Source organism: Rhinolophus sinicus, linkage group LG05 (genome assembly GCF_036562045.2).
Source record: "Rhinolophus sinicus isolate RSC01 linkage group LG05, ASM3656204v1, whole genome shotgun sequence".
Classification (NCBI taxonomy): Eukaryota; Metazoa; Chordata; class Mammalia; order Chiroptera; family Rhinolophidae; genus Rhinolophus; species Rhinolophus sinicus.
Window position 1 is genome coordinate 139,668,914 of NC_133755.1, and position 12,005 is coordinate 139,680,918.

Consider the following 12,005-nt stretch of genomic DNA (forward strand, 5'->3'; position numbering starts at 1 on the left):
TGATTAATAGTCAGTCAGTCAGAAATATAAGAGACCTGGACATATAACTGACTCTGAAGTGGAGGCAGTCTCATGGGACTGAGCCCTTACACTGGGTCTAACTCCAGGTGATTAGTGTCAGAATTGAATTAAATTGTAAGACACCTGGTTGGTGTCTACAGAGAATTGGAGAATTGCGTTGTCTGGAAAACTCACACGTTTGGTGTCAGAAGTGTTGGGTAGAAAAGGATCATAGTCATTAGCTTCTTGATCTTAAAGCTAGAGAATCTTCTGGTCTTCCAGTTTCCTGGGTTCTGTGTCTGCTCACTATGCCCTCTCTCACGGGTCACTTGCAAGCGAAGGGTGTGCCAGCTGCTGGACACTTTCTCTCCTCCTTGGTGATACCTGTCATTGCAATCCTTCCAGAAGGCCCTGACCACCGAGCCGAGCTACGCAACCATGGTTCATACTTCTTTTTCACCCTAGAGCCGTCTCCTTAGCTGATGCAACCCCAGAGGTGAGTGGGAGCTGATGAGCCAGTCTGTAACCTGAGAGGTTTCTATCCTTGGGCAGGGATTTCTAATGGTGAATTTTAAAAGTACTTGCAATGACATGATTTTTCATGAAGTTTTGACCCCAGGGAGTGAACGTGCTGATGGAACCCTCAGGTGTGAGGTTCAGATTTGAGTGACAGCAGAGCTCATTGACTTCATGCGCTCAGCAGTTAGATTCAGGAGACTTCAAAGCAGCTGTTATAAATATGTTGAAAGAATTAATGGAAAGTATAATAACAATGACTCAATATATGAAGTCTCAATAGAGAGGTAGAAACTATAAAAAAGAACCAAATGGTACATTCACTTGTGGCAGGATGGAGTGAGGAAGTCAACACATCCTCTCTCAGAAATTGTAAATCTGAACAAAACAGTCGAAACCTACAAAACATTTCCTTCTTAAACCTGAGGAACCCTTTATTCAAACAGAAGTTTGATAGGAACTCACCTGGTAAATGGGAAAAGTGGAGACCCCTGAGGATGAAGCAGATCCCCAGATTCCCCTCCACTCCCAGCCTGACACGCTGCTTCCTTTGACTGGTCTGCAGAACCCTCTTGAGAACCACGGCAGTGAACCAATAAACTGGCATTTGGGGTTCACCTCAGGCTCTCAGGGCCTTTAAAGCTAAGGGTCGGCTTCTGGATTATCTAGGAACAATCCCACCCCCAGCTCACCTTGATTTAGCTCAGTGGATCTCACTAGAACCAATACCCTCCTGAGACCTTTTCAGAAATTTGCAGGGACTTTTGGGGTTATCTAATGCTTAGGGGCGTCGCTGGCCTGCAGTGGGCAAGGACCAGAGTTGCTGAGCATGCTAAAACGTCAGGACTATGTCCGCCCACAGTGAAGAATTGTCCTTCCTCCCTTGCAAATTTTGAATATCCTTCCAGTCATGCATTAGGTGAAAAAAACTCTTTATACTTATATGAACCTAGAACCAAATTCACTTTACATATAAACAAAAGGTACTTTTGGCATCATTTTACTATACACTGAATAGCTAGGAATGAGACTACTATATAAAGTAAATTGTACTTTGACCTTTTTTTTTTTAACTTCACCAAAACTTGTTCGTCGTTTCAGAAAGTCTGTACCATGGATGTGGTGTCTGAGTTGCTCCATTCTGAATTTTCTCCCTAATTCACTGTGGCTTCTAATGCAATCACGTCAAACATTTACACATTGAAATACATATTACTTTATTATAAGTTACTTTTCTTTTCTCCTCTAGGGCATTGTATTGATATAGTTTCAAATTACTTGTATAGATCAGTTACTTTATCTATGAATTTCATGACAAAGGGCATTACAAAAATAGTTCTTATAAAAAAGGGGGTGTTGGGTCTGACAGAGTTGAGAACCACCAATTTAGACAATATTCTTACCACTTCCACCTTCTCTCTACTACTTTCATTCAACAGGGGGCCCAGAGAAAACATTAACTAATAAGAGAACATATGGGGTGAGCGCAATTAAATGCCAGATTCAGTGGTTCCCATGGGTCTGTAGGAAGGAGTCTTCGGAAAGGTTGCTCAGTGGAGGCTGGAGGAGTTTGGGAGGTTTCACAGAAATGTGACTTTCAAGCAGGACTCTGGTGGGGGAGTAGACCTTGGGGGATGGAGGCGGGAAGTGCTCCCAAAGCTTTGCACACGGAGAGGAGTGCAATCTGAGTGCAAAGAGGAGAGTGACTGAGCCCAGACACTGTGCTCTCGCCAGGTGACCCTGGGGAGACACAGGGCTGCTGGCACATGTTCCGTTTCCTAAGGAGCTCTGAGGGAGTTCATCAGTCAGTTATGGATTTCATGACTTAGGTGTGCCATCATAGCCTGCTACTGCTGCTAAGGAATAAATGTTTAATTTTCTAATCTAGAGACATTAAAAGTAATAATATGGGAGTCATTCATTTGAATACATATAAAGATTGCAGATCCTAGTAATAATGGTAGGAGGCACTCAATTTGTAACAAGCCCCTACTTTTTACCGATGAACATTTCCGCGATGCTTTGGATATTCTGTACTCATGCCAATGGCTCCAGCTAGTTAGACCCCCTTATCTGGATGATTATGATTGCAAATATTTAAAAAAAAAAAAAGAAAAGGATATTGATTTTTAAAATAAGGACATTTATAATGTCTCAGAAGAGAATTCCAGAGATGGGCAGTCCCGGGCTGGTAAAATCAGTGATTTGATGCAGTTCTCAAGATCCCTGAGATGGCTGCCTCAGTTGCCAGCTTATATATCGAAGTCTAGAAAGAAAAAATGGAATGTTTCTATCTTGGTTATCTTTTTAAGCTTGAAACTAATCCTCTTAGAAAATCCCGTGAAGGTTTTCCCTCACATTTTATTGGCCACAGTTGCATTACATGTCCGTGCTTGAACCAATGGCTTGCCAAGGGAATGACCAATGTGTTGGGTTTGGTCCCACCAGTATTCATCCTGCAGAGCTGAGGACAGGCCCATCTTCCGTGGAAGGAGACGGCCGCTCCGGACAGAGTGAACAAATCAGGCTCTGACAGCAAAACCAGAGGCTTGCAAACTGCTGTCTACAGAGCCTTCTTCAGAAGTGCAGGGAAGAGGAGTTCTTTGGTCAAATAAACTTGGACAAGGGGGCACCAAATCACCTTCGTGGAAATTCACGTCATCAGCGTATTGAAGACTCTGAGAAAGCCTGTACTTTGTGTTTAACCCAGAAATTTCCAGATGTATTTGACCATGCACACTGTTGTTCGTGAAAGCCTCTGAACAAGCCAACAGAAGCGGTGCTCCCTGAAACATCTGTTTGTGAGACACTGGGTTGGATGCTGGAGATTCATTTAGCTTTCATAGCAGCATTTTAAGTTGGATTTAGGTGTTAGTGAGTTTTATGTGCAAATGCTTTTAGAAGAGTAATTTTAGACAGTTTGACTTTTGTATGTCTTGCTACTTTTTTAAAAAAGCGCATAAAAACTTTGCAGAATTCATTTGTTCCCTTCTGTGCATTAGAAAGGGTGTGGTGGCTGTGGTTCGGCTGGAGACCCACTCATTTGCTGAAACTAGATCTGGTGAAAAGATCTAGATTCTAGATCCATTGTTTTTATTACTTAGCCTTTGGAGCAAACAAAAGTTAATTCTGTTGCCCAGGGTGAGTTCCAGATAAGATGTCCAGCCTTTCTATTATTTTTGTTTTCCCACAGAACACAGGGACAAGAAAAATCCAAAGATACTATCCAAGTCACATGATACTTAAACCACTCCAAGGGCAACATAACGGTGACTAGTTTCCAACAGTGAGAGTATGTGGCCTCACTTAGGTCACTAACCAATTAGAACATTTTCAGTTTAGGAAGTTGTTCCGTACGCCCAACCTGAATCTTCTATTACTCACTTGGCAAATGTATTGAACATTCATTGTATGTACAAGGCCCCGGCCATTTCAAAGGTGAACAAAACGAGAAATATGATTCTTGCTTTAACAAGTACACTACCTAGTTGGTGTCAAGATACAAGTCCAAATATTAAAAAGATAACAGAATAGCTAAATGTACAGGGGAACTTCACAAGAACAGTTACCAAACAGTATTAAAATTACATGAGATACACCCTGAATTTCTGCTTAGAAACTTGTTTTCCTTCCGTTTTTGCAACCAGAACCCAGGTGTGATGAAAACCACCACTAAACCTAAGCCTAATGGGAAAGGAAAAGACACATATTAACGTCATTGTCACTGGACATGTAGATTCCAGCAAGTCTACGACTATTGGCCATCTGACCTACAGATGTGCTGGGATTGACCAAAGAACTATCGAAACATTTGAGAAGGAGGCTGCTGAGATGGGAAAGGGCTCCTTCAAGTCTGCCTGGGTCTTGGATGAACTGAAAGCTTAACGTGAGCATGGGCTCACCACTGAGAGCTCCCTGTGGAAATTCGAGACCAGCAAGTAGTATGTGACCATCACTGATGCCCCAGGACCCCGAGACTTTAGCAAAACCTGATTCTAGGCACCTCTCAGGCCGACTGTGCTGTCTTGATTGTTGCTGCTGGTGCTGGTGAATGTGAAGCAGGTGTCTCCAGGGACGGGCAGACCCGTGAGCCTGTGCTTCTGGCTTACACACTGGGTGTGAAACAACTAATTGTGGGTGTTAACAAAATGGATTCCACTGAGCCTCCCTACAGCCAGCAGAGATACGAGGAAATTGTTAAGGAAGTCAGCTCATACATTGAGGAAACTGGCTACAACCCTGACATGGTAGCATTTGTGCCCATTTCTGGTTGGAATGGTGACAACATGCTGGAGCCAAGTGCTAACATGCCAAGTGTTAACATACAGGAAAGTCACCCATAAGGATGGCAATGCCAGTGGAACCATGTTGCCTGGAGCTCTGTATTGCATCTTGCCACTAACTCGTCCAACCGACAAGCCCTTGCATCTGCCCCTCCAGGATGTCTACAGAATTGGTGGTGTTGGTTCTGTCCCTGTGGGCTGAGTGGACACTGGTGTTCTCAGACCCGGCATGGTGGTCACCTTTGCTGCCATCAACGTTACAACTGAAGTAAAGTCTGCTGAAATGTACCACGCAGCTTTGAGTGAAGCTCTTCCTGGGGACAATGAGGGCTTCAATGTCAAGAATGTGTCTGTCAAAGATGTCTGTCAAGGCAAAGTGGCTGGTGACGGCTAACATGATCCACCAATGGGGCAGCTGGTTTCACAGCTCAGGTGATTCTCCTGAACCATCCATGCCAAATCAGTGCTGGAAATGCACCTGTGCTCGATTGTCACACAGCTCACATTGCTTCCAGATTTGCTGAGCTGAAGGAGAAGGTTGATCGTCATTCAGGGAAAAAGTTGGAAGATGGCCCTAAGGTTTTGAAATCTGGTGATGCTGCCATCATTGACACGGTTCCTGGCAAGGTCATGGGTGTTGAGAGCTTCTCTGACTACCCTCCTCTGGGCCGTTGTGCTGTTCGTGACATGAGACAGACAGTTGCTGTGGGTGTCATCAAAGCAGTGGACAAGAAAGCAGCTGGAGCTGGCAAGGTCACCACGTCTGCCCAGAAAGCTCAGAAGGCTAAAGGAATATTATCCCCGATACCTGCCAGCCCCGTCTTAATCAGTGGTGGGAGAACGGTCTCAGAGCTGTTTGTCTCCATTGGCCATTTAAGTGTAATAGCAAAAGACTGGTCAATGATTACAATGCATTGTAAAATCTTCAGAAGGAAAGGAGAATGTTTTGTGGATCATTTGTTTTTTGTGTGTGGCAGTTTTTAAGTTATTAGTTTTTAAAATCACTACTTTTTAATGTGAAACAACTTCCCCCAAAATCTGTCACAGAATTTTGAGATCCATTAAAACAAAGTTTAATGAGAAAAAAAAATCTTATTTTCCTTTGTCCCGTCCTCACTAGAAATAAAGGACATGTTACAAACAATGTACAAGACCTTTTCACATAATTTAGTTGGCAAGAGACCCCGCTTAACCCATAGTTCCCTTTTGGGTCATCTGCATATGGAAATTCCCATGAATTGCAAATAAGTAATTATATATGAAAACTATGTACACACATATATTACGATCAATGCTTGGCAGCTTATTCACGCTCAAAGACCTTTTATATACATAGTGTGGGTGGAGAAGAAAATAGAAATCTATTCCTTGTTTATAAGAAAAAATGCGTAGAATTTTTTAAGCTATTGGAAAATCAAGTAAGTGTGTTTTTTAAAAAAGATTTTTAGATACGTGGGTAGAACTGAAATGCTCATGATTTAAAAAGCTTAACAAGTTTCTACAAATACCTTAGGGAAGAAAATGCCTTTGGGTTTTGTGGCCACCTCTTCTGTTCCCTCCCGTTTTCACTTGGACGTTCTCTTTCCTTTGGCCTTGTGGCCCTGCCTTGCTCAATTTGGATGATGCTTCCAGCAGTTTCTCCCAAGTGCAGGACTTTCTGGAAGGGAACTGTGCTTATTGGAGCTTGGACCAGAGTGCTCTGCTCCCACTCCGTCAGGCCTTCCCACCGTGGCACTTCCTAGAAACTGCCAGACTCACCCATGAAGGGCTGCTCTGCTCAGGGGGCTGCCTTGTGCTTTCCACTTGCAGAGAGGGCATCGGTTTCTTTCTCGCTTCCCTCCTCTCTCCTTAGTGGGCCAGACCTTCCAAACCTCGCTTGTGAGGGCTAAAAAGCAAAAGTCAGGAGTTAGTTTTGTTCCTGGCAAACTTTCTCGCATGAGTGGTACAGAAGAAGTATTGATCGTTGAGGAGTTCTGCAAATCTCTGGGCCAGGCCTCTATGAGAGCTGATCACTCAGTGTTGGAAGTACAGATGGTAATTTCTGAGAACCACAGGGGGGAAATGGAGGAATTATGTTCTCTTTGGATCCAAACTTGGTGGGTGGCTTCTGCTTCATGTTGCAATTGCATGTCCAGAAATGATAGCTGCGCTCTCATTGGTATAACTACAGCTATAAATGGTATGGAAACACAGTTTAGCGAACTGCTTGTTGAGGTAGGGGGAGAAAAAAAGAGACGATGGGTGATGCCACCAAAAACACAATGAAAGGGTCCCTCAGTTTTTGACAGTTTCATTACAGAACCGGATCCCTGGTGCCTCTTACACAGCCCTCTGCTTAGAAGAGTGTACGAGTACTTACTTTCTGGCATGAAGGGTAGTGTCCTTGGTCTTCAAATGGCTGATCTAATAGTTTGCACAGATGTGGATATCATCTTTTGTCAAAAGAGAGATCATCAATTGAAGGGCATAAAGGGTATTAACTTCTTGTTTACACTAGAAACACTCATTCAAGCTTATAGAAATTGCAGAGGGAAGAGAAAACCAATGGAATCCACATTTATTGAGAGTCTTCTATGGGTCAGGTATGCTGATGGGCACACCACATATTATCTCATTTAATCCTTAAACTCTATAAGGTATATGCTACTTTGGGCATTTTGTAGATATTAAAACAAGATCAGAGAGGTTCAGTACCTTATCCAAGGCCACACAGCTCAGAGGTAGAAGGGCTGTGTTTCAAGCTTAAGTTTGTCTCCAAAATTCATGTTCTTTCTGTCATGCCATGTTGATATGGCTGATGTGGAAGTGAGCATTACAATTCAGTAATTATTAGGGACCATAAGTGGGAATTAGCCATGTGAGATTTAACCAGCTCAATGTGGTGAAAATATAATGGGAAACACCATGAAATCAACTCATGGGGACCCTTGGTCCATCAAGGATTTTCTGCTCTTGGACATGAGAAAGGTATCCCCTCTCAAAAACATGTCGCGACTGGGGGTTAGTCTCCCCCACATATTTCTGAGGCTGTCACTGGAGGTGACTTGAAGTCCCAGTTCCAAGACCCGCCATCCTCCCTGATGTCAGCACACGACCATGGGGCTAAGAGGCACACAGAGGTCCAAGAAAAATGCACAATTTAGAAAAGGACTGTCATTCACAAAAGCTGAAAAGGACTTTGCATTTCAGGCTCAACAAACAAACAAAATTTTTTTTGGTATTTATATTAAGATACACTATTCGCTTCTCCCTACTCTCAAAGAATGAGGTTAATTTAGCACTCAAGCATATGGTTGCCTAGCGAGAAGTACTAGGATTGAGAACCCCCAAAAAAACGGAGGTCAGTGGAGCCAGAGCCATGCAGAGAAGAGGAGGTGCAAGCCGGGCAGGAGATGGGACAGAACCTGACTCTCCCCCTGCAAAGAGGCCCGGAACACTTTTTTTAAAGACACAAGACACTACTCTTTGTCAGACTGGTATATAATTGAAAGATTCCTCATAGTGAGTTTTCATAAGGCCAAGAGATATGGGTCCTCTCCTTGTACTATTGTGAAGGTAAATTAACAGAGCCCTTTGGAAGGGAATTTGGGAGTGTATGAGCAAAGTGTGGTCCGGGTCAGTGGATCTCAGACTTCAGCGTGCCTCAGAGCCACCTGGAGGCTCATTACAACACAAATGTCTGGGCCCCGCCCCAGAGTTTCTGACCCAGTGGTACGAGGTGGGGCCTGAGGATCTGCATTTCCCACAAGTTCCCAGATGCTGACGCTGCTGGTCCAGGGAGTTCACTTTGAGAACCACGTGTACACAAGGTTAGGAGCTTGGCTCTGATGCTTATCGGCTGTGCGACCTACACAAGTTACTTAACCTGTCTCCATTTTGTTTTTCCTTTATGAAAAATGGGGACCACCTCATGTGCCCACCTCATATACCTGTGAGAATTACATGAGTTAATTCATGTAAAATGCATACAGGAAGTGCTTGGGAAATGTTTGCTCAATAAAACACCATAATTTAAAATGCTTGTTCCTTTTGACTTGACAATTTCATGTCTAAGCATGTATCTTAAGAGAAATATTTACATTACAACTTAGATGAAATAAATTCATTGAAAAATACAACTTAACCAAACTGACTCAAGAAAAATAGAAAATCTGTATAGCTCTATATCCTTTAATCAAATTTATGATTAAAATGTTTCTCATAAAGAAAACTCCAAGCCCAGAAGGCCTCACTGGTGTCTTCTACTACATATTTAAGGAAGAAATAATACAGTGGGTCCTCACTTAACATCGTTGGTAGGTTCTTAGAAAGTGCAACTTTAAGTGAAACAACGTATGACGAAACCAATTTTACCATGGGCTAGTTGATATAAATAAGAGTTAAATTCCTATGGCATATTTCTGGTCACAAAAACATTTCCAAACTTCTAAATAAAAACCCAAAACATTTTCAATGTTAAACACTGAAATTCATGTGAGCTATATATACATTTAAGAAAGATTAATAAAAATAAGTCATTCTTTTCCAGCCCACTTATTGTAGTTCACAGTGGCCGCCCAGGGCTCCCAGCGGGAACGCACCCTGGACAGGAGGCCCTTCCCTTCTAGGGCACGTTCACACGCACACCCTCACTCACTCAGCCCGGGACAGTGTAGACACGGCAGTTCACCTCACGTGCACATCTTTGGGATGTGGGAGGAAACCGGAGTCCCTGCAGAAAACCCACGCAGACACGAGAATATGCAAACTCCAGTGGCCCTGACTGGGAATAGATTTTTTTTTCCTCATCAACGTTATAACAAAATGACATTGCGTGAAATGATGTTATTGACCTGCTGTACAAATACTGCACAAACTCTTTCAGAGAACAGAAAGAGAGAACATTTCCCAGATCTTGTGCTACAGAATCCTGGTACCAAACATGATAAGGACCTCACAAGAAAATTATAGACCAATATCCTTCATGAATATGCCAGGGATGCCAAAAAAATGTATACACATTACTTGTATTCATCTTTTGTTATCAGTATATATTGAATATTACAATTTTAATACAGTTTTCCTTTCTTAAAATGTGTACACATTTTTTGGCACCTTCTGTAGATGCAAAAATCCTTAACAAAATATTAGCAAATCAAACCCAGCAAATTAGAAAAATGATAATACATCGTGACCAAAATCTGTATTAGTTTTCTAATTGTTGCTATAACAAATTACCACAAACTTGGTAGCTTAAAACAAAAATTATCTCTCAATTTATATATTACTTGCAGAGTATAAAATGGTACAAATATCAGAAAACTCTGGCAATTTCTTTGAAAAATACACACCCATCCTATATGACCTAACAATTCCAGTTTTAAGTATGCTCAAGAAAATGTCCACAACAAAACTTATACAAAAATGTTCATAGTGGCTTTATTTATAATAACCCCAAACAGGAAACCCAAATGTCCATCAACAAAATGACTAAACAAGTTGTGTTATACTTATACAATAGAATATTAGTCAGCAACAAAAAGAAATTACTGATATGATTCTCAAAACCATTATGTTGCGCCCAAGAATTCAGACACAAAAGACTACAAACTGTATGACTGCATTTGTATGAAATTCTAAAAAGACAAAATGAATATATGGTGCTAGAAATCAGAACAGTGGCTGCCTGTGTGTAGGGGGGTAGGGGGTGGGGGGGTGCGAGGGTATTGACTAGAAAGGAGAATGAGAGACCTTTCCGGAATGATGGAAATAAATTGTTCTATGTTTTGCTTTGGGTTTTATTTACATGGATGTATACAGTTCACAAAGGCATTTGAACTGCACCCTTAAGATCTCTGCATTTTACTGCTTATGAATTATGTCAATAAAGAAAAGATAAATTTAATCAGTTACAATCAAATATGGCAGCTGCATCTGAATTCAATCAAATCTTTCACACCTTGTTTATAACTCGAGGTCTACAGGTTTCAATTAATTTAGGTCAGTCTTACAACCAATAAGGAAAGCTTGTTACATGACAGCGTTTGCTTGGAAGACCCAGATCTTTCAAAGGGGTTTCTAGGACCAACCAAAGCAGGTAGAGAAATGAATGCAGAGAAGCCCAGAGGAAGGCAAAAGTACGAAATGTTTCAAGTTTGTCTTCTTAATCCCAAGTCTGCCTTCCGACATGCTCTCTCTGAGTGGGCCCTATCCAGTCCATCTTCCCCACTACCATAAGAGATCTTTCTTACAGCAATTTCATCACTCAAGAATTCTTACCTTCCACAAAACACAACACAATTCAGCCAAGTTCTTTGTCACTGTGTAACAAGGATTGCCTTTTCTCCAGTTTCCAATTACCTGTTCCTCATTTCCGTGAGATCTCATTACAATGGTCTTTCATGTCCATTTCTACCAACATTCTGCACATGATTATTTGTGTATTATCTAGCAAGATGAAAGCTTTCGGGGCCAGCCCGGTGGCTCAGGCGGTTAGAGCTCCATGCTCCTAACTCCGAAGGCTGCTGGTTTGATTCCCACATGGGCCAGTGGGCTCTCAACCACAAGGTTGCCAGTTCAATTCCTCGAGTCCCGCAAGAGATGGTGGGCAGCACCCCCTGCAACTAAAATTGAACATGGCACCTTGAGCTGAGCTCCCGCTGAGCTCCCGGATGGAGCGCGTCCTCTCAACCACAAGGTTGCCGGTTCGACTCCCACAAGGGATGGTGGGCTGCGCCCCCTGCAACTAGAAACGGCAACTGGACCTGGAGCTGAGCTGCGCCCTCCACAACTAAGATTGAAAGGACAACAACTTGACTTGGAAAAAAGTCCTGGAAGTACACACTGTTCCCCAATAAAGTCCTGTTCCCCTTCCCTCCCCCCAAAGAAAAAAAAATTAAATAAAAAATGGCCAAATCTTGAATGCTTAAAAAAAGATGAAAGCTTTCTCTTCACCTCTTTTTCTTTCTGAGCCCTCCCCTCACTAAAATTGTCTTTAACATTTTATATTTCTAGCGTGCACATCAAAACTCTTCTAACCTCTCTACCCCTTACCCCGTTCCAAAGCCCCTTCTATATTTTTAGGTACTTGTTACAGCAACACTTCACTTCTTGGTACCAAAATTTATGACTCTGCTCAGGATGCTATAACCAAATACTACAGACTGGGTGGCTTAAACAATAGAAATTTATTTTCTCACAGTTCTGGAGGCTGGAAGTCCAAGATAA

At 42.3% G+C, this 12,005-nt stretch overlaps 1 pseudogene; it reads left to right on the forward strand.

The window, feature by feature from the left end:
* The first annotated feature begins 4,113 nt into the window (after positions 1-4,113).
* Positions 4,114-9,561, forward strand: LOC109449070 (elongation factor 1-alpha 1; annotated as a pseudogene).
* The last annotated feature ends 2,444 nt before the right edge of the window (positions 9,562-12,005 follow it).